Source organism: Maniola jurtina, chromosome 8, assembly GCF_905333055.1.
Source record: "Maniola jurtina chromosome 8, ilManJurt1.1, whole genome shotgun sequence".
In the NCBI taxonomy this organism is placed as follows: Eukaryota; Metazoa; Arthropoda; class Insecta; order Lepidoptera; family Nymphalidae; genus Maniola; species Maniola jurtina.
In genome coordinates, this window is record NC_060036.1 from 1,008,679 (window position 1) to 1,035,492 (window position 26,814).

General features: G+C 36.2%; 1 long non-coding RNA gene across 1 annotated transcript in view; it reads right to left on the minus strand.

Moving 5' to 3' along the window:
• Positions 1–16,565: 16,565 nt before the first annotated feature.
• LOC123867879 overlaps positions 16,566–26,814 on the minus strand; it is a 28,081-nt gene continuing 17,832 nt past the window's right edge. Inside the window, exons 4-5 of the long non-coding RNA XR_006796525.1 lie at positions 26,498–26,505; positions 16,566–16,643 (exon numbers count right to left, since the gene is read on the minus strand). This is a non-coding gene — a long non-coding RNA (uncharacterized LOC123867879). The remainder of the gene's footprint in view (positions 16,644–26,497; positions 26,506–26,814) is intronic.

Below are 26,814 nucleotides of genomic sequence, written 5' to 3' on the forward strand. Positions count from 1 at the left end.
TCAGGGTAGCGCCAGGGACTATTGAATAGAAAAATGCAACCTATTATATTTTTATATTTTTTCAAGGAACCTTAAAATATGTAAAACAGACAGACGAGCAATTATCTATATAATAACAACATTAACTATGTAATTATCTAGCGCCTACATATCACACAATGCCGGTGTGGCTGTCAAGATGGTAGGATAAGAGTGGTAAAAGTCGCTCGCTTTGACTAATTATGATACCCAATTATAATTAAGAAGTTGATGAAATTAAAATTGTAATAATCCATACTAATATAAATGTAAAAGTGTGTCTGTCTGTCTGTTTATCTGCTAGCTTTTCACGGCCCAACAGTTAAATCAATTTTGATAAAAGATACGGGATTAGCTTACGTCCCGGGGACGGACCTAGGCTACTTTTTGTCCGCGAAAATCAAACAGTTCCCTTTAAAGATCCCTCCGTTTAACCGATTTATATGGAATTAGGTACAGATAGGACGTAGCTTACGTCCCGGAAATTGACAAAGGCATTTTTTTTATCCCGGAAAAGCAAAGCGTTCCCACGGGATTTATAAAAACCTAAATCCACGTTAACGAAGTCGCGGCTTCATCTAATTCTAGTATGTATTTTTTTGTAAATCACTAGTTGATAGTAACTTCGTTCGCGAGGATTTAGGTTTTTGAAAACCCCGTGGGAACTCTTTGATTTTCCGGGATAAAAAGTACCCTATGTCACTGTCCAGGTAATTCCACCATTCTTCATCATCATGAACCCGTCGCCGGCCCACTACTGAGAACGGGTTTCCTGTCAGACTGAGAAGCGCTTGAGCCATGGGTCACCATATTGGCCAAGTGTGCATTGTCCTTTGGCAGAGCACACAGTCATTTTTAGAACAGTATGGGGAACTCTCAGGCCCGCAGGTTTCCTCACGATGTTTGCCGTCATCCGTAAAAAATCCCTAGTGAATCCAAAAGTTGATTGCGTGTGAATAAAAATACTTTGCAATATCGAGATAACTATACCTATCTTTCGCATGCACATTATTCACAGTGAATAGTAATTATCCACTATAAACATAATGTATTGTCTATAATTAAGTTGTAAATTGTTTTATGCGGTGTAATCAAGACGTCGTGATGGTATCGATGTTTAATAAAAGATAAAAAATGGCTGCGCCGGCGCAAGCGTTGGTTGCAATTTACAAAGTAAAAAGAAATTATACTTTGAACTGGCTTCCTCCGCATGGACTAGGTACAAGGGGTTGAATTTTCAAAAATCCTTTCTTAGTGGATGTCTACGTAATAACAGCTATCTGCGTGCCAAATAGCCCGATCCATGCAGCTTTGATAGATCTGCAGTCGTCTGTCAGTCAGCTTTTCCTTTTTAAGAGGGGGCTCTCCGTCACTCGCTTCATACAAACGTAGTTCCAATTTCATTTGAATATTAAGCAACCAAAGTCAATGAAATTTTGCAGACATATTCTAGAAACTAATATCTATGTCCGTGGTTTTCCAGATTTCTGTTAAAATATTTGGTTTCAATGTTACGCGGTCTTAAAAATTTACATACAAATCTTTGAGCCCCTGTAATTTTAAAACTACATATTTTTAGAAAAATCTAAAACACCACAGACACAGATATTAGTTTCTAGAATATGTCTGCAAAATTTCATGGACTTTGGTTGCTTAATATTCAAATGAAATTGGAACTACGATTGTATTAAGCGAGCCCTGTTAACCTCCAACCAATAAAAGAGGTGTGTTATAAGTTTGACGTGTGTATCTGTGTACCTATCTGTCTGTGGCATCGTAGCTCCTAAGCGAATGAACCGATTTTAATTATTTTTTTTTGTTTGAAAGGTGGCTTGATCGAGAGTGTTCTTAGCTATAATCCAAGAAAATCAGTTCAGCCGTTGGAAAGTTTTTAACTTTTTAGAGATTTTGTGTCGGGGGTTTTTAAATTTTGAATTTATACATATTTAGATTTAAAAGATAATTTTGGCAAATGCTGTAGATAGATAAATACAATAGATAGGTAGAATGATTACCAACACTTAAAACTTTGACAGTATAAGTACGTGTTAAGTAGGTACTTTAGAGAAGCCTTACATGCCTCCTCATAATATTATAAATCAGGACAGGCCGGTGTTCCGGTAGTAGTAAAAGGTAATTAAATCAGTTCACTTGTATAGGATGTCGGCGATTGCTAGTAGGTAGGTGTAATAAATCATAGTATCTATCTCAATAATAATATTTTATGTAATAAATAATATTATTTTGACCCCAATTTCACGAACCGTGTTTTGGTGTCAGTGGCAAGATAGTAATAAAATTTATGACTTAGCGATAACACTTATTAATAGTCGTTGGTTTATAAATAATCAATAATGTTTTTAATTTAATCGGTTTTAGGTCATAATCGTTTTAAACCTACTGATATTATGGCTAATAAGAGGCCCAAACCACACCAAAACTAAGACAAAAATGTGTGTGTGTGTGTGTGTGTGTGTGTGTGTGTGTGTGTGCGTGTGAGCTGTGTGGTGGAGAAGGATAAATTTGCTCATTGTAGTTTACTACCGAAAAAGAGATCCCAATAAAGTACTGTTAGCCACCACGGGATATAAAACTCAAAATATACTATGCTAGCAGGGACGTTCTATGTCCAAAAACGAATTAAAATAGAAAAAAAAAACACATTTTAAAACGGTGCCATAGAGCCACCATATAGACTTTTTTTGCAGTCTATGTAATATACAAATGAATGTAGGTTTGTTTGTATTTATGTATGTTCCACCGTAGTCCCTAAACTAGTGAGCCGATTTTGATGAATGAGGTGTCAATTGATTCATTATTATAGGCCGGATGGCATAGGCAACATTTTATACGAAAAAATCGATGTTACAGAGGGGGTGTCCAAAATTTTTTTTTGCTATTGTATCGAATATCAAATGAAAGATGAAAAAATTCTGAGTTCATAAATAAAATTATAGAATACAATGTTAAAATACACCGAGCGACAGAAAAACTTAAAAAAAAAAGAATATTAGCTATGCTCATCATGACTAATACTCCCATTTCCCCTCCAGCAGGCCGATTCAGAACCCTTCGATAACATAATTGTCGATCGATTCGGCAAGTTGTCGTTCGATAAAATGTATTTTCAATTCAGAATAACCGAATCGACAGTGAAATTGTCGAAACCGAAACCGAATCGAACAGACGTAGATATCGTTCGATTACAACTATCAAACGCTATTCACAACAACCTAACCGAATAATATTTGTCGAACGTCCGATAATTTTTGATGTTTACTTATCGAAAGCTATAGGGCATTCGATATCTTTTTGTTCACCTAGTTTCGTACCATCGTACAAGAAACAACAGTTTTGAAACTTTGAAATTTAATATTATTTGTTGTTATAGCGGCAAGAAATACACATTTTGTGAAAATTTCAACTCTCTACCTATTACGCTTCACGAGATACAGCCCGCTGACAGACAGACGGACAGCGGAGTCTTAGTAATAGGGTCCCGTTGGTGCCCTTCGGGTACAAAACCCTAAAACCAGCGGACAAAAATCACAACACCGAGCTTAAAAAAGCTAGAACCCAGAGCCGTAAAACCAGTTAATAAAAAAAACCAAACTTGCCATTGATTGACAGACGTAATTGATGTTTGACATTTGTGTGTATTTACGAGGATAGCTTTAATAAAACTTCACTAGTACATTTCGATGTTTTTCTCTCGAAATCAATAATTTAATAAGCTATCATTTTAAGTTATGACTTAAATTACCTTCAAGATGAATATAAGTTATTTTTTTATGTTTAACTTGAATTTAAAAACAAGCAAAATTTTGGTAACATAACATGCTTTATAAATGCACATGTAATCGCTATGTTTCTTATCGAAAACGGTATCGTAATCGAAATCGAATCGAATCCTTTTGTCGAACGTTCTGAATTGCACGATAAAATTTGTTCGATTCGAGATCGATACCGAATCGAATCGATTCGTTATGTTATCGAAGTGTTCTGAATCGCCCTGCTGGAGTGGTTACGACAATAGTGCAACAGCTGGGGTTTGAACCGCCGACCTTTCGGAATTCATCAACTGTTGTGCTATCGAGGCTCAATTTTATTTTATACGTTATTTATCGGCAGGTCGCTGGTAGTAGTCGGGTTTCAGTGCTGTTTAACTTCATCTTATTGGGCAATCTTGTAATAATAATAATAAACAATCCATCGCAGATAATACAATATCTAGAATTATATACAAACAACGAGCATATTATTAACCGCGTCAGTTAACATGTCACGTCACGCTCACGCCGACACAGATTGTCACGTCGGTCACGTCACGCTGAGATTGTCACGTCACAATGTCACTGATTTACTCATACCATAGATGTCATGACCGGCTGTCAGGCGTGACACCATTCCTACACTGATTGTGACGTCGACACTTCGTACCCCCGACCCAAAAAGAGGGGTGTTATAAGTATGACGTGTGTATCTGTGTGTCTGTCTGTGGCATCGTAGCTCCTAAACTAATGAACCGATTTTAATTTAGTTTTTTTTGTTTGAAGGTGGCTTGATCGGGAGTGTTCGAGAGCCGTTTGAAAGTTATCAGCTTTTTTCTAGTTACTGTAACCATCACTTGTCGGGGGTGTTATTTTTTAATTTACACTTGTGTTCCGTAATATCGCTGATCGTGTTAGTATATTTGACGCATGTAGCCCTATTTCTTTGATTTCAAGTAAGTTTTGATTCACGTTCAGTATCAAACCGAGGGTTCCCTCACTTTAGTTCACTCTGCCATAACCATTGAAAATCCATTTATAAATTTAAATGGCTGCGTAGGAGAACAACACGCTTAATAATTATTTATAATTTATCATAATTATTATAATATTCTCGGTAATTGCCGACACTGTGGAGTGAATTATGGCGATTGGTCATTTCGAGATTAATCGCAGGCAATAAAAAATACTGACAATAATATTTTATCGTCTTGTTTATTCATATTATGTTGCTGATCAAATCCACAGAGAGTGCAAAGTCAACACTTCCTGGACGTAATCAAATTATTTTTTTCCTATAAACTTTTTTGAATCGTCAAAGTAATCTACCACTGGTTCGGAATGCCGCGAACTTTTTCCACAATCGTCGCCAATTTACCGATATTTCAGAGGAGTCAGGAACTTATCAATCTTGTCCCCTCTTTACCATTTTACCACCGTGCTGCAAGACGTCGGGCGAGTTTAATCCATCTTATATCTCAACATTCCATCTACGTTTTGAAACGTTGTGTCATCATCTCTCATACGCATAGCTAAGGTTTGGAATACTCTTCCGCTATATCCGGGTATCTTTAAAACATCCGGACTCGATAAAAACTTATAGCACTGGACTTAAGAGACTTTAGAGACCTCTAGCTCCTTGGTAAAAGAATCAGCCGAGACAGTAATAAATTTTCCCTCCTTTCATACTTTACCTGTAACACAATATGAATGCTGTTGTCCCATTTTTGTTCTGGCGCAATAATTGAAGTGTTAAGAGCCGGAACTACTTGGAATTGTTTTTTACTGAAAAAAGTATGACAGGTTGCCTATCCATACTTGCTCTGGTGACGGCGCAAGGTCACTCAGGCATGCAGGTTTCCTCACGATGTTTTCCTTCACCGTTAAAGCAAGTTTAACCTTCCTGGCACAGTGGTAAACGCTGTGGTCTTATTAGTGGAAGGTTCCAAGTTTGATTCCCGGCAGGGGTTTGGGATTTTATAATTTCTAACTCTCTGGTCTGGTCTGGTGGGAGGCTTCGGCCATGGCTAGTTACCACCCTATAGACAAAGCTGTGCCGCCTAGCCATTTAGGGTTCCGCATTCCGGCGCGATGCCGTGAAAATTTCCTTCCCCGGATTGCAAACTATAATATCTGTACCAAAAATTCTTCAAAATCGGTTGACAGATGGGCCGTGAAAAGCTAGCAGACACACAGACAGCATTTATGATATTAGTAGGGATCAGTTCAGTGGGTATTTAATCACCAGCAAAATTTTTCAATGATGTCTGTGTACAAAAAGTTTGAAAAGAGATATCAAAATTAACCTAAATTAATGTTCATACACTCATTGACACATCCGTCCGTCCGTCCGTGTCTCTATTAACCTTGACGGGCCAATTGAACTTTGGCAATGTCAATGAAGTGTCAAAAACAATACTTGCATTAATATACATTATTGGTCTATTGCTGTTGATAGAATAGGACGTGGCAACCATACCTACCTATATTGCACGACAGGTTGAGATGGCAACCGGGGTGGGAACGCCCCGCAAACATGTAACAACAAATTCACGGTTTTCGGTTTCATTCCTTTACTTGCGCTATAAGACCTACCTACCTGCCAAACATGATTCTGTCAACGGGAAGTACCTACTTACCCTATGGGTTTTCTACATATCTATGGTTTACTTGAAAGACACGACATACGGACAGACAGACAACAAAGTGATCCTATGGTTCCGTTTTTCCTTTTGAGGTACGAAACCCTAAAAATAAAAAAATCAAGAAACAGTTAAAAATTATTTTGCTATAATCCGCCAACTGTTGGCGGATTATAGCAAAATAATTTTTAACTGTTTCTTGCTAAACATGAACTTCCGCAAAGTAACGCCTGATTCTATTCAAAAAATAAAAAAGTCATCATCACCATCAGCGTCCTCATGCTGATGATAATGATGAGAAAGAGAGAAAGAGGTCATGAACAAATCCACAGCCTGCAAAGCAAGTTGCCTGTGATATTTAGCCTGTTTTAACCGAACAAAGGAGGAGGTTCTCAATTCGTCGGATTTTTTTTTAAAGTATGTTACCCGATTACTCTAAGACGCCTGGACCGATTTGTAATTTATTTTTTGTTTGAAAGGGTATACTTTGCAGGTGGTCTGGTAATTTGGTGAAGATCTGATGAATATCTTCGGAGATGGAGAACAGAACTCCTCAATGGATAACAGTGAATTGCTCGCGATCAGTGTAATAGCTTAGTAAACAGTAGGGTTTCTAAAAAGTAAAAAATACTTTTTGTTTCTACACGTGTAATGTATGTAGTGTTTGTGGTTTTTGAAGCCAGTTTTATTTTTCTTTTGAAATTTTTTTTAGTGCGCAGTGATTCAGACCGCTACGTTGAAAGGCAGACGGTAGCCATTTATCGCGCCATCGCGAGCGGTGGTGACGTTGCCATCCCGCGAAACATTGATGAATAAATGATTGTATGGATGTGGTACTTTATTTTATTATTATCAGGGTTAGCAAGCTGAAGTGGCAATGGGCAGGTCATGTCTGTCGCAGAACCGAAAGCCGTTGGGGCAATGTAGCGTGCAGGAGCAGTGGGGCGTGTTCTGGAGTGGAGCACCTCAATGCAAGCGTTCACCTCATTCATCAAAATCGGCCCAGTATTTTAGGCGCTACGGTGGAACACACAGAATCTGGATACAAACATACATACATACATTCATAGACGGGACGACCTCCAGCCCGCTGGACCGATGATCTGAAGAAGATGGCGGGGAGCGGGTGGATGAGGAAGGCGGAGGACTCTTGGAAAGGCCTACGTCCAGCAATGCACGCTTACAGGCTGATGGAATGGAATGATATTTTATTTTAAATAGGCTGATACGCCCCAGCATTGCACGGTGTTCGGATTTTTGAAAATTCAACCTCTATGGGGATTTGTGTAGTCCACGCGGACAAAGTCGCGGGTATAATTTAGTAAATTATACGAATTGTAAGTTTGAAAGTACAGTTATAGAATCCTATTATCTACTGTTATCTTCTAGTATAATCTTTACGTACCTATCTCTTGAACATGAAAAGCGTGAATCTAAAATTGGCTTATCCTTTCGAGCGATAACTTGTATTTTAAATATACGTATTAAAATGATTAGGTTTCTGAGACTGTTTTTCCGGGATAAAAAAATCCTTCGTTCGTATCCGGCATGGATTGACCGTGGAAAGGTACTAGACAAGCAGACAGACACACATAGTAATAGGTGGTGATAGTATGGAGAGGGATAAAGTTAAAATACCGTATCCAAAGCGATCAGCGATTCCTTCGTGGCTCTCGCGTGTCACATAAATCAAGATGCAGGCGATAACAAGCTACACTCATAAAGCCAACGACGGGAACGGCTTTACGATTCATAATTGTACTTTATTAAATAACCGCCACGTCGCATTCTATGGAAGCTTCTGACTAATAAAATCTTCCTTTCTATGTAGAGCAGGTACAGATTTTCAGTCTTTGAAAAGAGCAACTGCCGAGTTTCTTGCTGGTTCTTCTCGGTAGGAAAGGCATTCCGAACCAGTGGTAGATGGTCTTGACGATTCAAAAGTATTTGTAAAAGTTTAATTGAATAAAAATATTTTGAATTTGAATTTGAATTTAGCACCCGTCAGTACAAGCGACTTTGGACGGGTGCAAATTTAGTTTTGTTGCTGATTGTACCTATTCACATGTCGCATACTGCAAGTACCTACTGTTTCATTCCTCAAACGCTTGGCAAAGGTATGGAAATTGGAGTACCTATAACTCCTCCGCGGTGAATTTTTCTAATCGGGTATATTTAAAACTAGCTGATGCCCGCAGCTTCGCCCGCGTGGATTGGTCAGATCCCCTGCAGCATCAGGATTGAGGAGTTGGACTCCAAATTTTTTATGAAACAATGTCGCGAAGTTCCTCTATCGATTAAAAAAGAAATGACGCAAATCGGTTCAGAAATCTCGGAGATTTCGGTGTCCATAGGTAGAAAAACACAACTCCCTTTTTGAAAGTCGGTTAAAAAAGTAGCTTATGTTACTCCTTGGTCTATTCTCTACTTGTCTGTGAAAACCCCGTCAAAATCGGTCCAGCCGTTCCGAAGATTAGCCTTTTCAAACAGACAGACAGACAGACAGACAGACAGACAGACAGACAGACAAAAATTTTAAAAACGTGTGATTCAGTGTTGGTATCGTTCAAATAACCATATGAGCTTAATATGAGGTAGTTATTTCGAAATTACAGACAGACACTCCAATTTTATTTATTAGTAAGTATAGATAACAGTGAATAATTTATAGGCACCTTCTAAGTAAACACGTCCCATCTTACGTCACATCATCACTTGCCATCAGGTGTGATACAGTCATAGGTACATGGAAGATTTTTTGAGGTCGAAACTTCTGCAGGCAAGTTGGATGATTTTGGGAAGGATAAAAACAATTTTAATTTACAAGTTATTAAATACAGTGCAATTATTATGCAAACTTCGTCTGTTCTTAAAAAAGTAATTCATAAAGTAATTATTATTTACAATTATAATATTATGTAAAAATTATTATTCGTATTATCAACATAAAAAAATGATTTGAATAATAACGTGAAAATGGCGTGATTAATTTTAATAGTAACAAAAACTAATGTTTCTGTTTATTTGTATTTATGAAACAGAATTATTGTTTTATTAAAGTTCTATTCATAGCATTAATAGTTTTATAATTGGCATGATTAATGTTTAGCAGTAACAGTAATTACTTATCAGATAAAAATATTATAGTAAATGCGTATTTAATGCTAGAACTTAATTTTAATTAAAATCTTCCGTTATTTTTTGTTGTTCAAATAATAATATTCCTATCTTACCTATCGCACGCAATTTTAACTTTTTAGTAATTTTATTATTGAAGAAAAAAACCGACCAAGTGTGAGTCAGACTCGCGCACCGAGGGCTCCGCACTCGGGTATTTTTCCCAATATTTTGCACGATAAATCAAAAACTATTACCCATAAATATAAAAACAAAATCTGTTTTAGAATGTACAGGTAAAGCCTTTTCGTATGATACCCCATTTTGCATAGTTATCTTACTTTGAAAATTGAAACACATTTTAATTTTTTTTAAATGATGTTACCGCAAATTTGCGTTTTTTAACCCCCGACCCAAAAAGAGGGGTGTTATAAAAGTTTGACGTGTGTATCTGTGTATCTGTGTATCTGTCTGTGGCATCGTAGCGCCTAAACGAATGAACCGATTTTAATTTAGTTTTTTTGTTTGAAAGGTGGCTTGGCTTGATCGAGAGTGTTCTTAGCTATAATCCAAGAAAATCGGTTCAGCCGTTTGAAAGTTATCAGCTATTTTCTAGTTTTCTTGTAGAAAAGAAGGTTAGATAACCCTTAGGTTAGGTTCATAATATTCAAGTGTCAATTGACAAATGTCAAGCTGTCAAGATGGACGTTGCCTAGATATACATAATTATTTATTTGAAAATGATTTGTCGGGGGTGTTGAAAATTTTTAATTTACACTTGTCAGATTTATTCCTGTATTTGTGCTATAAGACCTAGCTACCTGCCAAATTTCATGATTCCAGGTCAACGGGAAGTACCTTATCGGTTTTCTTGACAGAGACGGATAGACAGACAGACAACAAAGTGATCCTATAAGGGTTCCGTTTTTCCTTTTCAGGTACGGAACCCTAAAAACGTGAGGAAATCTGCAAGACTGCTGGGTTTTCACAATTTTCTCAAAGATGTGTAAAGTCTGCCAATCCGTACTTGGCCAGTGTGGTAGACCAACCAACCCATCTCATTTTGAGAGGAGTTCCACCGATGAGTTGAGATTTGAGATAATGACTATGAAATAAAATATTGCTATATTTAACAGTTTTTTTTACAAAATAAAACACGAATGTTCTGCAATTTATGAAGACCTTAATTTTGCTGTTACGCTTATTCAGTCCTAACTTTCAAATTTAAAAACAATAAATTTGTTTACAAATTAAATAAAATAAAAGTTTTTCATTCCAGCTAATCGAAAACAGTTCCTACTAATTTCAACTTTCTACATAAAATAATAAAGATTATATTCCAATGGCAGGTGCTGTGTGATCGTAAATACATCTCCAGAGGCCCATAACTCTGGGTCGCGTGTTGTGGGGTATTATTTTTAAATTATTTATGGTGTAATGAAATAATTCACGTATGGTAATGCCGCGACGAATGGCGGGTTATCACGATATATTGGATGTGCGTTAATTACTAACTCGCTATTTGTAGCTTGGTTGTGGCTCGGGTCGCCATATCTTAGTGAAATATTCAGGATAATTTAATCTGGAAATGACTATTGGATATATTCTTTGTTCTTTTTAAAAAAGAATATTAGCCATGCTAATCATGAATAACACTCCCCTTTCCCCTCCAATTAAGCGTTAAGCTTGTGCTGTAGATGGGTACGACAATAGTGCAACGGGTGGGGTTATTATTGAATAACTTTTACATCGAGTAAAGGAAAACATTGTGAGGAAATGCCTGAGAGTTCTGCATAATGATCTCAAAGATTTAAATCTAATAATTGTACAGTCTGTCGGTTTTTTGAACTATGTGCAGCTCTGCCCATTGCCACTTCAGCATCGTAACCCGTTGAGCTATGTCGGTTACTCTGGTTCTCCTATGGATCTCCTCATTTCTGATTTGCAAGCATTGCTCTCTCCGATGCCCACTGAATGACTGAGATTTCTTGTTAGACATTGGGTCCTAAGATGCTAGAGTGGCAACTTCACACCGGAAAACGCAACGTTGGAAGACCTTCAGGCCCCCACTTGGCAACAAACAAGTTGCAGAGTGTCACTGGATGGCGGCGGCGCAAGATCATGGCGAGTGGTAGTCCCTACAAAAGCTCTTATGCCCAGCGGTGGACGTCTATTTTATAGAAGAAAAAAAAAACGTTTCTTCCTTCTTTCTTTCATTCTATTGGTTAGTCATATATTAAATAATAATATTAATATAAATGTTTTCACATAGTTTGTAATAAATCTTAGTAGGATAAATCCGAAAAATTCCAATGTGACGGTTACTTTACCCAGATCTATAATAATTTACAACTGAATTGGAAATGTATAGAAATGTTAATATTATAGCAATAGTGTAGCCTAATAGGCAGAAGTCAGAAAGCAAATAAGCACTAAATAAGGATTTAAAGCGGGTTTCGAAAGAAATACGTTCCCATTATAAACAGTTTCTATTTTGTAAAAAAAATTATATGATTTATTGACCATTCTAAATCCGCATTTAGAATGGTCAATAATATTATTTTATCTTTTAGACCTAGATTTTATTTTTTTGATGACAAATCGACATATTATTGAAATCTCACATCCTGTGAAAAGGAAAGGATTATTTCTAAATTTTTTAATCTAAACCTTAAACCCAAGTCCATGCGGACGAAGTCGCGGATTTCCGTCTAGTATTTCATAAATATTGCTCGTTTCATAATATTAGCTTCAAGCCTCTATTCCATATTAATAGCCTCAATAGCTCAACAGTTAAAGGAGCGGATTGAAATCCGAAAGTTCGGTGGTTCAAATCCCACCCGTTGCACTACCTAATGTTGTATCTCTCCTAGCCCTAGCACAATCTTTACAGCTTAGTTGGAGGGGAAAGGAGAATATTAATCATGATTAACAAAACATATATCTTCAAAAATAAATATTCTTAGGAATGTTTTCGATTACAGCAGCACTCTGTAATTCCATCCGAGAATAAGTCGTCAAACCTCAATTTTACAATTGGCTTTACAAAAGTGAACAAAGGGCCCACCAATCATCCGCAAGTAAAACCGTCAAGTGTGGGAGGCATGACAGTGGGAACAAACGGCGCCGTAAATCAGGCCCGCTCCGTGCAGGTGTTGCAGCACTACAGACCTTGTTGAAATATTGGACAAAGATTATTGCGTTTATTCACGTAGATGTGCAAGACACGACAAAAATCGTTCAAATATTGTCGACACATAGGCTTTATAATTAAAACAAATATTGGTTCAAATGACTCATCCAAGGCCGGCGAATGTTTGTCTGATGAGTTGGTGAAACTGGCCGAAATAGACTCAAGCATTGACTCAGACCTTGTTGAATTGGACAAAAATTATTAAATTTAACGCAGACAGGAGTGCTATACCGAATAAACAGTGGTACTAACTATCAATAAATTTTATACAATCATTGGATATTGGCCTAACATTGAAAAGATGTTAGTTTTCAAATTAACCATAGCAGATTTTATAAACATTGGGTCTAAAACTCTAAACTGACAAATAACTCAGACAGTAAAAGTATTTGATACCGATTTTCAAATCTTGCCTTGCCTCGCTTGAATGATTAACCAGACTTGCTTCCTTTAGGTGTCACAGCAGTACAAACCTTTTAGAAATATTGGCCAAAGATATTATACTTTTATTTAAGTATGCGCATGAAACAAAGAACTTTTTCAATTATTATGAAGTTGGGTCAAATACTTATTTATAAATGTATATTGGTTGGAAAATTGACTAACCAAGCAATCAATGGAAATGTATAATTCAATGAATATTAAAAACTTACACATCAACGCCGATGCGTTCTATGAAGCATAAATAAAACAGCATAAAACTTAAAAAGTATCAATTTACATGTGCATGTTTTGCGATCCTTTAGATAACAATCAAGTCGTTAAAAATGGTACCCCGCTGACTCTATTATTAAATTAATGATACAATGGTAATAATATTATGATAGGTATGTTACTGAATAGTTTCCACAAATACAGACTACTTAAGTAGTTTGTTCTTTGTAACTTGCTTCTTCGCATGTTCGCAGCGTGTGAAAATTGTAAACCTTTTTGTGTGAATACGACGAGTGTCATCTAGTGACAGTATATTATCGAGACTGCCACAGGGATTTGAGAAATCACTAATAAAGTAGTAGATTTAAATAATTATTATACCGATAGTCTTACTTGAGGGCAGATCATTATGTGACAGAACATAAAAAATACGACAAATAAAGTCAGCAAAATAATCGTGGTATGTACCCGTTAGCTAAAATTTTATATGTCGAAACCACGCAATAAGCTTAAAATTATTAACATAATAAATTATGCGAATATTTAGAAAATGTGTATAAAGTGTCCAGGATAACTTTGAAAATTGTCGCATCTGTGTAAAATAAATATTCTGTGGTTAAAATATTGCAGCCATCTTGTATTGCGGATTAATTGAAACGTCTGATGTTAGGCGGGGCGGCCATTTTAAATTTTAATTATTTATTTATTGAACTCAGACATTCGCGCTTTATCACCACGTCAATTACCTATTGTATACAATTCTATAACTTAGTTTAATTTAAATTTATAATCCAGTGAATTTATATTCATGGAATAAACGTTGATTTGATTAACGGCCGTAGTTAATTTTAAGACACAAACATGATTTTGACACAGGCTAGCTGATACTTGCGACTTTGTCCGCGTGGATTTCAGTTTTTAAAACGTCCGTAATGAACTCTTTGATTTTTGGCTTATGTCACACTCCAGCGCGCTGATTAGCTAACTCTGTGATCATCGTTAAATTGACATTGGTTTGTTCTACATTGCTGCTTGACTGAACGATAAAACGTAAATTGTGTAACAAACCTTCAATGGATTAAAAGTAAATGTTAAGTGAGCTTGGTGGCTTTCATTCAATGATGATTACTGAGTTAGTTAGTAAATTACTAGCCCCCCCCCCCCCCCCCCCCCCTCCTAGTCTTCACTTATCAAATAGGTAAATCCGTTGCTGAATTGCAGCGTGAAGCGTGATTGAACCATGGAAAAACATGTTGATCCATGGCATGACAATGTGACGTGATTAAAAGACAAATCGACTTAATTAAAACAAATCAATACAGTATTGAAGGGTCAGTCAGTCAGGGCGCAGAGTAAGGATCTCTTTATACTGTGGTCAGGGTATGTTTCTATGAGCAGATATAGATTATATATTATTATCACCCACTTAAATATACAATAAAGCCCACCTATTAAAGCTAGACATAAATCATTACTGACACACGAACATAAGCTTTATTGCCTTTGCATAATGTTTGAAATTGCTTAAACAACTTCATCAGATGTCGGCAATCGTTGCTGCTCAGGTCATAACAATAAATTATGTTAGAATCATTATAGCCTACTGTGTTTAACACTTTAATACACACGTCCCACGTTTGCCCTTGCCACTGGGTCAATTTGACCTATAATATAATTTTTTCTAATAATATAATGTACTATTCAAGAGGTTGGGGGTTCAATTTTGGCACGGACCTCTAACTTATCAGAGCTATGTGCGTTTTAGCCCTGAAAGATAACATCGCGAGGCATGTAGGTATGCCTGAGAGTTCTTCATAATGTTCTCAAAAGCGTGTAAAGTCTACCAATCCGCACTTACCCAGCACGGTGAACTATAGCCGTCTCATTGTCAGAGGAGATCATTGCTCAGTACTTCAGTAGTGAGCTGGTAATATTGATGATAATCTATGGGACTAAAAAAGTAGTCGACTGATAAATATTACTTTGTATTACTCAATTCTAATTAATGACTAATAACGAATGGTACTTATGATGCGATTAGAGTATTTACTAATATATTAATTTGAAAAATAAATAACACAAGTAACAATTTACAAATCTAACAATTCGGACCATCAAATAGGGTATAATGTTACTTATGAATAAATGATTTGACTTTTGACTTTTTAAATGAATATATGCAGACATAAAGTTTTTAAAAGTAACAGGCATAACCAAGTTACTCGTAGTTTTTTAAAAATAAGTCAAATAGTTTGGGTCCGAAAGACCCAGTGTCAAATTTCAAAGGGTTAATAGCTAAGCGGTTCCCAACCTTCGGCTCGCATTTATGTTTAGGGGCAAATAAACCCAGTTGTAAAATACTGTTTATAGTTACAGTATGACCTTGTTATCAGTATTGATAGATGGATGAATATGAAAAAAGGCACATTCTGTTTGGAGCTAAGACTGTTATCATCATCATCACAACCACATCACTGCTGTGCACAGATCTCACAGATTTAAGTCCACTGTGCTGGCCAAGTACGAATTAACAGACTTAAAACATCTTTGAGAAAACTTTTGGAGATATAACCACAAATTGACGGTTTTCGGATATTTTTCCTTTACTTTTGCTATGAGACCTTCCTACTTGACAAATGTCATGATTCTAGGTCAACGGGAAATACCCTATAGGTTTTCTTGAGAGACACGACAGACGGACGGACAGAGGGACAGACAGATAGCAACGAAGTGGTCCTACGAGTATAAGGGTTCCTTTTTCCTTTTAACGGAACCCTAAAAAAAATAGGTGTAAAACTGAAAAAAAAAACCGTTAGGTACAAATAACAATGTTAATTAAAGTTTCGCTTGATTAACTCTATGTACTGTGGTAAGTGGTAACTAGTAATAATTACCAGCGTTATGGCATGTTTCTAAAAGGTTTCTAATAAGAAAATTACGCACACACTGTAAATACCTGTCAATCAATGCGTGAATTCATTAAGCCTACAGAAATTACCGTATCGAGAACAATGTAAATTCATTTATAAGTAAAAACCCGTTCAAGTGCGAGTCGAACTCGCACACAGAGGGTTCCGTACCATCGTACAAGATGTAAATGCTTACTTTAAAAAATTATTGGCATGTGTGGTCTTTTCGAAATTCACCATCTTGGTTTTTATTAATTTATTTAATTCATTAAGGGAAGCGCTTGACCACAATCACACCTGATGGAAAGTGATGACGTGGCTTAAGATGAGACGCGATTACCTAGAAGATTAGACTAGATTTTGTTGTTATAGCTGCAATAAAATCCACACTGGGAAAATCTGAACTTTCTAGGTACCTACTACGGTTCATGAGATAGGTACAGCCCGCTGACAGACAGATGGACAGATTGTGGAGGTAATGGGGTCTCGACGCCACTCTTCATATGCGGAACCTTTACTAAGTAGATGATGCCTGTAACTTGATGTTTCCCTTCACCGTTAAAGCAATAATAATTTCTAAAACGCACTCCGAAAAGTCAAGAGGACCGAGATCATACCCGGGACCCTCCGACTAGAAGGCTGGAGGCTAGGAATTGGGACTAGCAATGAAATTAGTATCTCAACATTTTATTGAATACCTAAGGTTTCAAAGTAGAACAGACCAACTGTATTATTTATGTTCTGCTATTTTATTATGATGAATGCCTCATAACCTATGCTGTGGGCAAGTTTATCGTTTCATGCAAACGGGGGAAAATTTACCCTATTTTCTGGGTACTAAGGTTGAATTAATATTACAACAAAACTTGGTTTCCCGAGTCATCACAGTACAATAATGTTGAATGTTTTAGCGTTCCGCACTTCTCAAAAGAACCTGAAAGAAAATAATAAGAAATATTAGGTACAGATAGGTACCTAACAATTCTTAATATAAACGCATAATATTGGCATTTTTAAGGTTCCGTACCTCAAAAGGAAAAACGGAACCCTTAAAGGATCACTTTGTTGTCTGTCTGTCTGTCAAAAAACCTATAAGGTACTTCCCGTTGACCAAAGGTAGGTAGGTAGGTCTTATAGCACAAGCACAGGAATAAATCTGAAAACACACATCATTTAGAAAAAAATAAAATGTGTTTTAATTTTCAAAGTAAGATAACTATACCAAGTGGGGTATCATATGAAAGGGCTTTACGTATACATTCTAAAACAGATTTTTATTTATTTTTATGTATGATAGTTTTGATTTATTGTGCTAAATGTTGGAAAAAATTGCCGAGCACGGAACCCACAGTGCGCGAGTCTGACTCGCACTTGGCCGGTTTTTTCTTTACCAACCAGAGAACTACCGCCATCCATGAACATTTGCAGCACCTGAGGTACCGACTACCGGCGATGCGTTGCCGGCCTTTCAGGAATTTGTATACTTTACCTACCCATAATACGGAACACTCTACGTAAGAATCAATTCGCACTTGGCCGGTTTTTTATGAGCCCGTAGGCGTGTAATAGTAATTAATAATGTATGGAATATTCATTTTACTGTATGTTAGGAATGACTAGTTAATTAGTCATGTTTTTGAAGCGTAATGCATATTGACTTTAGTATTTAGTGCCCACGCAATGTGAATATTGAATTATGATGAACGTCCGCTCTAGCACAGTAGGTACCTAGTTGTATCCGGGCATCAAACCTGGGGCCGCAGGCTCGTAAACTAAATGAGTAACAAATTTGAAATTTTGGTATTTAGTGTAGAACGTTGACCCAAAATCAAATATTGTATTCGAAATTCAGTGAAATTATTTTTTTTTGGGGGCCCCCATACATGAAAAAAAATTACCCTAGCATGTGGATGTTTAAAGCTCAATGAATAAAATACCTATAAACATATGACTATAAATGGGAAGCCGTCTTTGTCAGTTTTAGACCATTTCTGTGACGAAGGCTATATCAAAAACTAAACTAGTTAGGAATAAGAAATTTCGGTGTATTATGTAGGTACTGCTTTTAAACAAAAAATACTAAAAACAACGATTTATAAAATAGTTTGTAAGCTGTGACCAAAAAATACGAACATATTTTGGGGTTTTCTTTCACTATTTACTGAGATGTTCTAGCTCGAAAAAGAAATATTTTATACTTACACCCAAAATATGGTGTTCATTTTTGTACGGAACCTTAAAAGAACGTGACCCGTATCGCACTTGACCTTTTTTATACTTACCTACCTACCTTCTTCTTAACAGGGCACTCTCCGTCACTTACTCCATACAATCGTAGTTCCCATTTCATTTGAATATTAAGCAACCAAAGTCCATGAAATTTTGCAGACATAGTCTAGAAACTAATATCTGTGTCTGTGGTGTTTTAGATTTTTCTAAAAATATGTAGTTTTAAAATTACAGGGGCTCAAAGATTTGTATTTTTCTTTAAAAAAAGGCCTAACTTTGTGCTCGTTTTTCTAGACAACGAAGCAATTTAATGAAATTTGGAAAAACCACAGACCTAGAAAATTTAATGAATATTATGCAGTATAAAAATTATCGTTATATATTTTATATTGTTATAATTATGTTGGAACTACGAAAAGCAGAAATTATACCCAGAAATCTTGAAAATTTCGTGCTGTCTCGATTTGTGCAAGCGGGGTGGTGAAGTGCGGGGGACGACACGTGAAACTGACAGAAACTGACAGTCTAAACACACGGGCCACATTTAGACTGCACCCGACTCCAAACTTGTTGATAGGTCTAACTAAATACACTGGTACATTTCAACTTGCGTTAGACGTATGCGTTACCTACTCAGACGTATGCCTGTAGATAAAAATATGTCTCATGTTTGCTGGCAATGTATACTATATGTAATGCCATATCACAGGTCACTCTCTGATTTATTGCTAACAATTTACTTCCAAATGCAAAGAAATCTAAGTGTGTTGAATTCACACTGCCCAATACCAGGACCTTAAATGACATAACTAAATTCATTGATAAATAATCATATGTTGAAAATAAAGGAGAACCCCGTGTTTCTCGGTATAACGTTAGATGCAAAGCTTCTATGGAACACCCATATATCAACACTTGATGGTAAACTCAGCTCTGCTGCTTACACTGTTAGAAAAAATCGACAGGTACTGACGTGGAAACTGCAAAAATTGTATATTTTGCCTATTTTCACTGTATTATGTCTTACGGTCTCTTCCTATGAGATAAAGCGGTAGATATTGAGAAAAAAATGTGTTACAGAAAAGGACAGGACGTGCAATTTATAATTTAAAACCGCGCGCTGCCATACAATAAAAATATAAGGAAATAAGTACCTTATCTATTATCTTATAGTAGCTTCTAAATATATTTACAACTAGCTAATGCCCGCAGCTTCGCTCGCGTGGATTTAGGTTATTAAAAATCCCGATCCTTTCATTTCCCAGAACAAAAGTTGCCTCTCCGTAATAGCCCGTCCCCGGGATGCAACTTGTTTCTGTATCACGTAAGAACATTTAAACGGATGATCCTTTTCAAATCCCGAGGGATCACCAGGATTTAGGAATGCAATTTCTTACAGCATCAGGGTTGAGGTCAACGACAAAGTATTTACTTGGTATAGATACCTTCAATATCAATTAATAATCGACATTAGCTTTAGTAGTCAGGTCTCCTGCAACATCAGGATTGAGGAGTTGGAATCCAAATTTTTTATTGAACAATGTCGCAAAAAACTACCCAAAATTACGCAGTTAGGTTACCTGCCAAATTTCATGGTTTTGAGTCAACGGGAAGTACCCTAGAGGTTTTCTTGACACACACGACAGACAGACAGATAGACAACAAAGTGATCCTATAAGAGTTTCGTTTTTCGTTTTAAGGTACGAAATCCTAGAAAACGTAGGAACGGCATTCCGAACCAGTGGTAAATTTTTCTGACCATTCAAAAACACTTTGAAGTTTACCTTAAAGTTTACAGGAATAAAAATTAATCATTGTATTCCATTCCATTTCATTCTATTCCATTCTGTTCAAAGATAAATAGAAAATAAAAATATTTGTCACCGAAACAATAATTTACGATACATCAACCAATATCAATTTTACTGATGACAATCTGACTATTACCAAAGTGAATGACTACTATCATATCTATTATATACGACTAATATAATATGTATTATAAATTGTGTGCCGTTTGCATTCTCACTAAGTTTGTTTTTGTTGGTTAAACTTTCTGGCATTTATATTGTTATGACGTTTAATTGGCAAACAGTCTGTTTATTGGCTGAAACTCAAAAATTCAGCCAATCACAACAAAGAAAATATTGTAATAATGATTGATGCAGCTTTCTGTAATTGAAAACAAAATATTTGACATTAACTTGAATGTGACAGTGTTTTCCGAATAGGGTTGCCAGAGGCCCCGTATTTTACTGGTTACCCCGTATGTCAGGATAGAGAAACCGGTAATTATGAAAATAAAATACGGGGCAAATAAAACTAAATATTTTTAGGGTTCCGTAACTCAAAAGCAAAAAGAACTCTTATAGGATCACTTCGTTGTCTATCAGTCTGTCTGTGTTTCCGTCTGTCCGTCTGTCCATCTGTCCTTCTATCCGTCTGTCATGTGTTCATGAACAAATATTAGTATTTTCAATTTTCAAAGTAAGATAACTACATATTTTTTTTTTTTAATATCATAAAGTGCTGAGGACAGTACTTTACTAACATTACAATCTAGCCTACGAATAGCGCTAATAAGCAATATTATATTAACCTAAACTTATAAAAGTACTTATATCTAAGAATCGGTCCATTAACTTATCTTAGTTTACAGTTAGTTTTCATTGAAAGACACTTTGTTCTTGTGTTCTTTAACTTCTTCTTTAATAACTACATATATCAAGTGGGTTATCATATGAAAGGGCTTTACCTGTTCATTCTAAAACAGATTTTTATTTATTTTTATGCATAATTTTTTTAATGGATAACAGTTTTTGATTTCTCGTGTAAAATGTCGAAAAAAATACCCGAATCGGAACCCTCGGTGCGTGAGTCTGACTCGCACTTGGCTGGCGAAACCGAACACTGACGTTATGTCCAGTAGAAAGAATATTTTCCTTTTGCGGCAATGCGTAGCCGAAACCCACTCGATATTGATCATGGTCGTAGCCAAGGCGGCGGGGCTTGGTTTGAGGATGTTAGCCTTTTTTTATACAAGTTAGCCCGTGACTTTAATCTTTTCTAGTGGTAAGTGATGATGCAGTCTAATTTCTTGACCGTTAGGGCCATACTAACCATATAACTAGCCATGACCGAAGCCTCCCACCAGACCAGAAATTTAGAAATGGCGACTGCGCCTGGGAAGCCGTCAAAAACCTAAGCCTAAAATAATACTTACACTATTTCTTGCATTTGCTTACCAATTTTTTTTTGGAAATATATCAAACATTTCGCGCTCACTTCACTCGCGCTTTGAATTTGTATTACTTGGTGTAAGCCCCGCAATTTCGTTTGCATGAATTTAGAGTTTTAAAAATTCTGTGGGGGATTTTCCGGGCTAAAAAGTTTATGTCTGGGATGCAAGTTACCTCTGAATAGTAAGTACCAAAATTTTGGTAAAGAAGATGGGCCATGAAAGGGTAACAAATAGATAGGCAAATAGATATACTGTCGTATTTGTAATATTAGTATGGATAGGGAGCTTTAAAAATAAAATCTTGCTATGCCTAAACTCGTTTCCCTTTCACTTTAATTCTTTCTGTATTGAACCAAAAACACTTACGCTCACTGCGCTCGCGCTTTTTTATTGTTGTATTTTATCTCACTGTCAAATTGAAAGGCGAAATTCCACTAACCAGGTAATTAGCCCATAAAGTTGAGCGAATGTTTTTTCCTCATGACAGGATTCAGTTCCGGCCCTGATAAAACCTCTCCCGAAATCGATTCCTGGCTACGGCCATAGTATTGATACTGGAAGGTGGAATTACAAGTTAAATGTAAATTTAAGTTAAAATGCAAAGATTGTATGCATGAAATGTATAACATTTTGCTTTACAAAACTAGAGTTTTTAAAAGCTATTTAAATAAATAAATCTTTTATTTAAAATCAGATTGCAAACACAGTTCACCAATCAAGACACGGCAACATACAGAGAAAAAATACAAAACTTACAAATAAACTGAAATATCTAAATAGGCTTTCCATGCATTTCAGAGAGAACCACCGCCTATTTCTTCAAATACTTCAAATTTTTAAATTTCTTCAAATCTAAACCCCGTATTTTTGATGGTGGTAGCCTGTAAATCAAAAAGAGGCAGGTGGCAACCCTACTTGCCACATGCCATTACAGAATGAAAAATTGTTTTCATTACTCGGTAAGCCTACTGCCATAGTTTGACAGAAAGTGTGACGGTAGTTGTGACCTCTGATTGGCCGACTCTCTTTCACTATTTGCTAAAATTGATGATTGCAACAACAATTTTTTCTTTTATGTAATCAAAAACAGAACACGGACGTCATACAGGTTGACTAATTGCAATCATTTCTGACCGGCTAACATTGTTCCGCTAGTGGCTCAAACTCACTGTCGCATCAAGAACATGGTAAATTCAGCCAATCACAGCAATTAGAATTGGTTATCACAAATGCACCGATCTAGGAACCGAGAATGCACGAACCAGGGCAGATAGAGATGAGAACAATAATATCATACGTAGGAAATCGACGGGGGATCGTTGACAAGGATCCTCTTAATCAAGCTCAAAATAAGTCATCGATTAATAGAAAACTTATTTAACAGAAATTAAGTGATACACAATTACTCAATTTCTTATTTTCACCTCGACATAATTTATCGTCGTCTAATGTCAAATTTATAGTCGTTTTATAGCCATTGACACGAACAAAATGTTAAGCAAATCGTTAAAAAAAACGTTAACAGGTTTTTTAACGACTTGCGTGTTTGCCATAAGTCTGTGAATCGACAATTAACTCGATTCATGCATAAACATCGAACCAATCGATAACGAAACCGAGACATAATTATAATCGATGGCTCAGATTACAATCGATTTTCACGAAAAGCGAATTTGGGACAGTCGATTTGGGTGATTATAATTTATTTTACGAGCGAATTTTTTAACGATTTATCTTGTTTATGGGCAATAATTTAATATTTAAATGAGCCTCGGGCGATAAAGTATTCATTTTTATTTGCACAAGTGTGAGTGTAATGGTATGCAAGTGTAGATTTTTTTTAAAACAGTAATTGTGGAAGTTACTTAATTGAAAATAACCCTGAAATCAAAAGATGCGTAAGCATCGAACTATTAAGTCAGAGATGCTACCCGGGCTGTTTTTTTTTTTAAAAAAACAATGCCAACCCTGGTTTTTACGCGTAGTTATATATGTACGCGACAGCGACAGGTCGAAATGGCAATCGGGGTATGAGGCGGGGGGACGCACCGCACACCCGCACGTCACCCGCGCTTTCCCGCACCGGGATAGCGCGGAGGCTGGGTGTGCTAGGCGTCCCCAACCCGATTGCCATCTCAACTTGTCGCGTACTATGTGTCACACACTCAAGCATATGAATTATTTGTCTTCACTTTTCAAAATACAATAAATTATAATATGAGCTATGCCTATGCCTGAAGTTTTATAAGAACTTTGGTCAACCTAAGTTATTATAAAACTCAAATAGACAAGTTAGAAACAAAAGTAAATAACATACCTAATATTAATGAATAGGTAGATATAATTTTTTTTTTACTAGGTCATGATTTGATTTATGATTCTTTGCTGTATTAAGAGTCATTTATTATGTAAAAAATATAGATATACTTAGGTATATTTTCAAAATATTAGTATTATACAATAATTTATGTCAGTGACATTAATCCTGGGCAATAAATTACCGCGATGCAAATAAATAAACATTTGAATAAACATGTGTATGAAAAACGTTTGCTATGAACTTTGCCAACACCGACATAATTTTCTATCTATAGAGATTGAGAACCCGTTTGATTCACATGCTGACTGCTATTGCTGCGCTTTCCAGTGAGTTGGCACTTCCATCGCCTTGGGATCCCGACCGTCTATTGGATTTTGGATTGGATTGGATTGGATCGACGTACAAAACTGACTGACTTAAGAGCCCCGTTCCCGGTAGCGACAACTCGTTGGTAGGTATACAGGGTGGCCGGTCAATTGACGTCATAAAAAAAAATTAGATCTGGTATGTTGTGGGTTATCCAAATCACCCCCATGTATGTTCCGCGATTTTTGATAGTTTTGTAGTTATGATTTTTTTTCGATAGTAGTAGGTATAGGTAGGTATGGCACTACTGTCATTTCCACAGATGAAGAAAATAACGTTATCTGTGCGTGTCATCCTTTCTCTCCAACTGCACCTCACCCCGAGAGAGGCCGGGTGAATGAATTTTGTTCAAGATTTCTTAATCAAAAACGGCAAAGGGAGAATTCAAATCGGCGTTTCGAAATACGCCTATTTTTCCCAAAAGAAAAAAAATTTACAGAAACTAAAGACATTTGAAATTATTATAAGGGAAAGTGTGACATGAATGTAAATTTTTCAATTTTCTAGTTTCTTAAATATAGTTTATTTAGGAACTAAATTGCCTCATATTTGCCCTAAAATGGAGACTCAATGTTAAATGTAATTTTACTAAATTTACTACTATGGGGTAAGGGAGAGATAAATCGATATGTGGCTTAGTCACTACATAGTATAAAACAAAGTCGCTTCCCTGTCTGTCTGTCCCTATATATGCTTAGATCTTTAAAACTACGTAACGGATTTTGATGCAATTTTTTTTAATAGATAGAGTGATTCAAGAGGAAGGTTTATATGTATAATACATGCATCCTAAATCCACGCGGGCGTAGCTGCGGGTATCAGCTATTTATAGATATAGAATATCAAAATATAATAGTATAATCGCCGTAAAACTTCTATATGGACAAGTACGTAAGAAATTTTAATCGAGGTTCGGTCTATAGATGCGCATCGCGTGGGACGATCCGACGACTCCAAACGTAATTTATTGCGACATTTAATGTTGAATTAAAAAATGTTTATACCATGTTATGAAGGTGAAATATACGCACGATAACAGACGGTAATGTATTCCGCCACCTACTTACACGGATTTACGATACGGGCGAGCGATTACGGTGATCTTGGAAGTATTTTATTTTTAATTTTAGCCGTTTAAAGTACCCTTAATTGGGCTAATTTTTGTGTTGACTCATCTCGTTGTTGTCTGAATTTCAATGAAGCTTTAAATGAGACAAGATTCTTTATTAACCCCCGACCCAAAAAGAGGGGTGTTATAAGTTTGACGTGTGTATCTGTCTGTGGCATCGTAGCTCCTAAACTAATGAACCGATTTTAATTTAGTTTTTTTTGTTTGACAGGTGGCTTGATCGAGAGTATTCTTAGCTATAATCGAAGAAAATCGGTTCAGCCGTTTGGAAGTTATCAGCTCTTTTCTAGTTACTTCATGTAACCTTCGTTGGGGGTGTTATAAATTTTTAATTTAGGAGCTACGATGCCACAGACAGATACACAGATACACACGTCAAACTTATAACACCCCTCTTTTTGAGTCGGGGGTTAAAAATCACCTTTCAAACTTATAACACCCCTCTTTTTGGGTCAGGGGTTAAAAATCACCTATAACAATTGACGCAAAATAAATTACTATGATTTTATTATTATAACTGAAAATTTACGTAGGTACCTTTATTAAGTATATGGGAAAAGTTATACTAGTGACTATAATAGGCAGCAGTATAACTTTTTCCTATCTAGGTAGGTAGGTACTCATGCAAAACATTGTTTGTTAACAAATCCACCCACAAAAACTCACAACCACTTTACCTATACCATATTCCTATGCTAATTGTGATCATAAAACGTGGTCGTTAAAAAACCGATTATAAAATCCATTATTTAAACACGGCGCTTTAAATATGCAAATATTTACATATGTGCATATTAATACAAAGTTATCTATGTATATATGCTATTGCAATGCACGATTACTAAGTTATTTCAACTTCCTGTCGATATCACTACATTGTATAGGTATATCATAGATATATTATTATACCTAATTACCTAAGCGGTGATACCCTAGTGGGTAAAGTCCTTGACCGGAGGTTAATACGGAGGTTAAATTCAATACCGGGCAAAAATCCCTAACATTTTAGAGGTTTTTATTCTAAGATTTTAGAGTTATTTGCGTTTTCAGCATTTTAAGCAACTTTTTCTGTTAGGAGGCTTCGGCCATGGCTAGTTACCACCCTACCCTATTTAGTGTTCTTTCATAATTCTAGGTCAACGGGGAGTACCCTAAAGGTTTCTTGATAGACACTACAGACAGACAGACAACGAAGTGATCCTATAAGGTTCCTTTCTTCTTTTGAG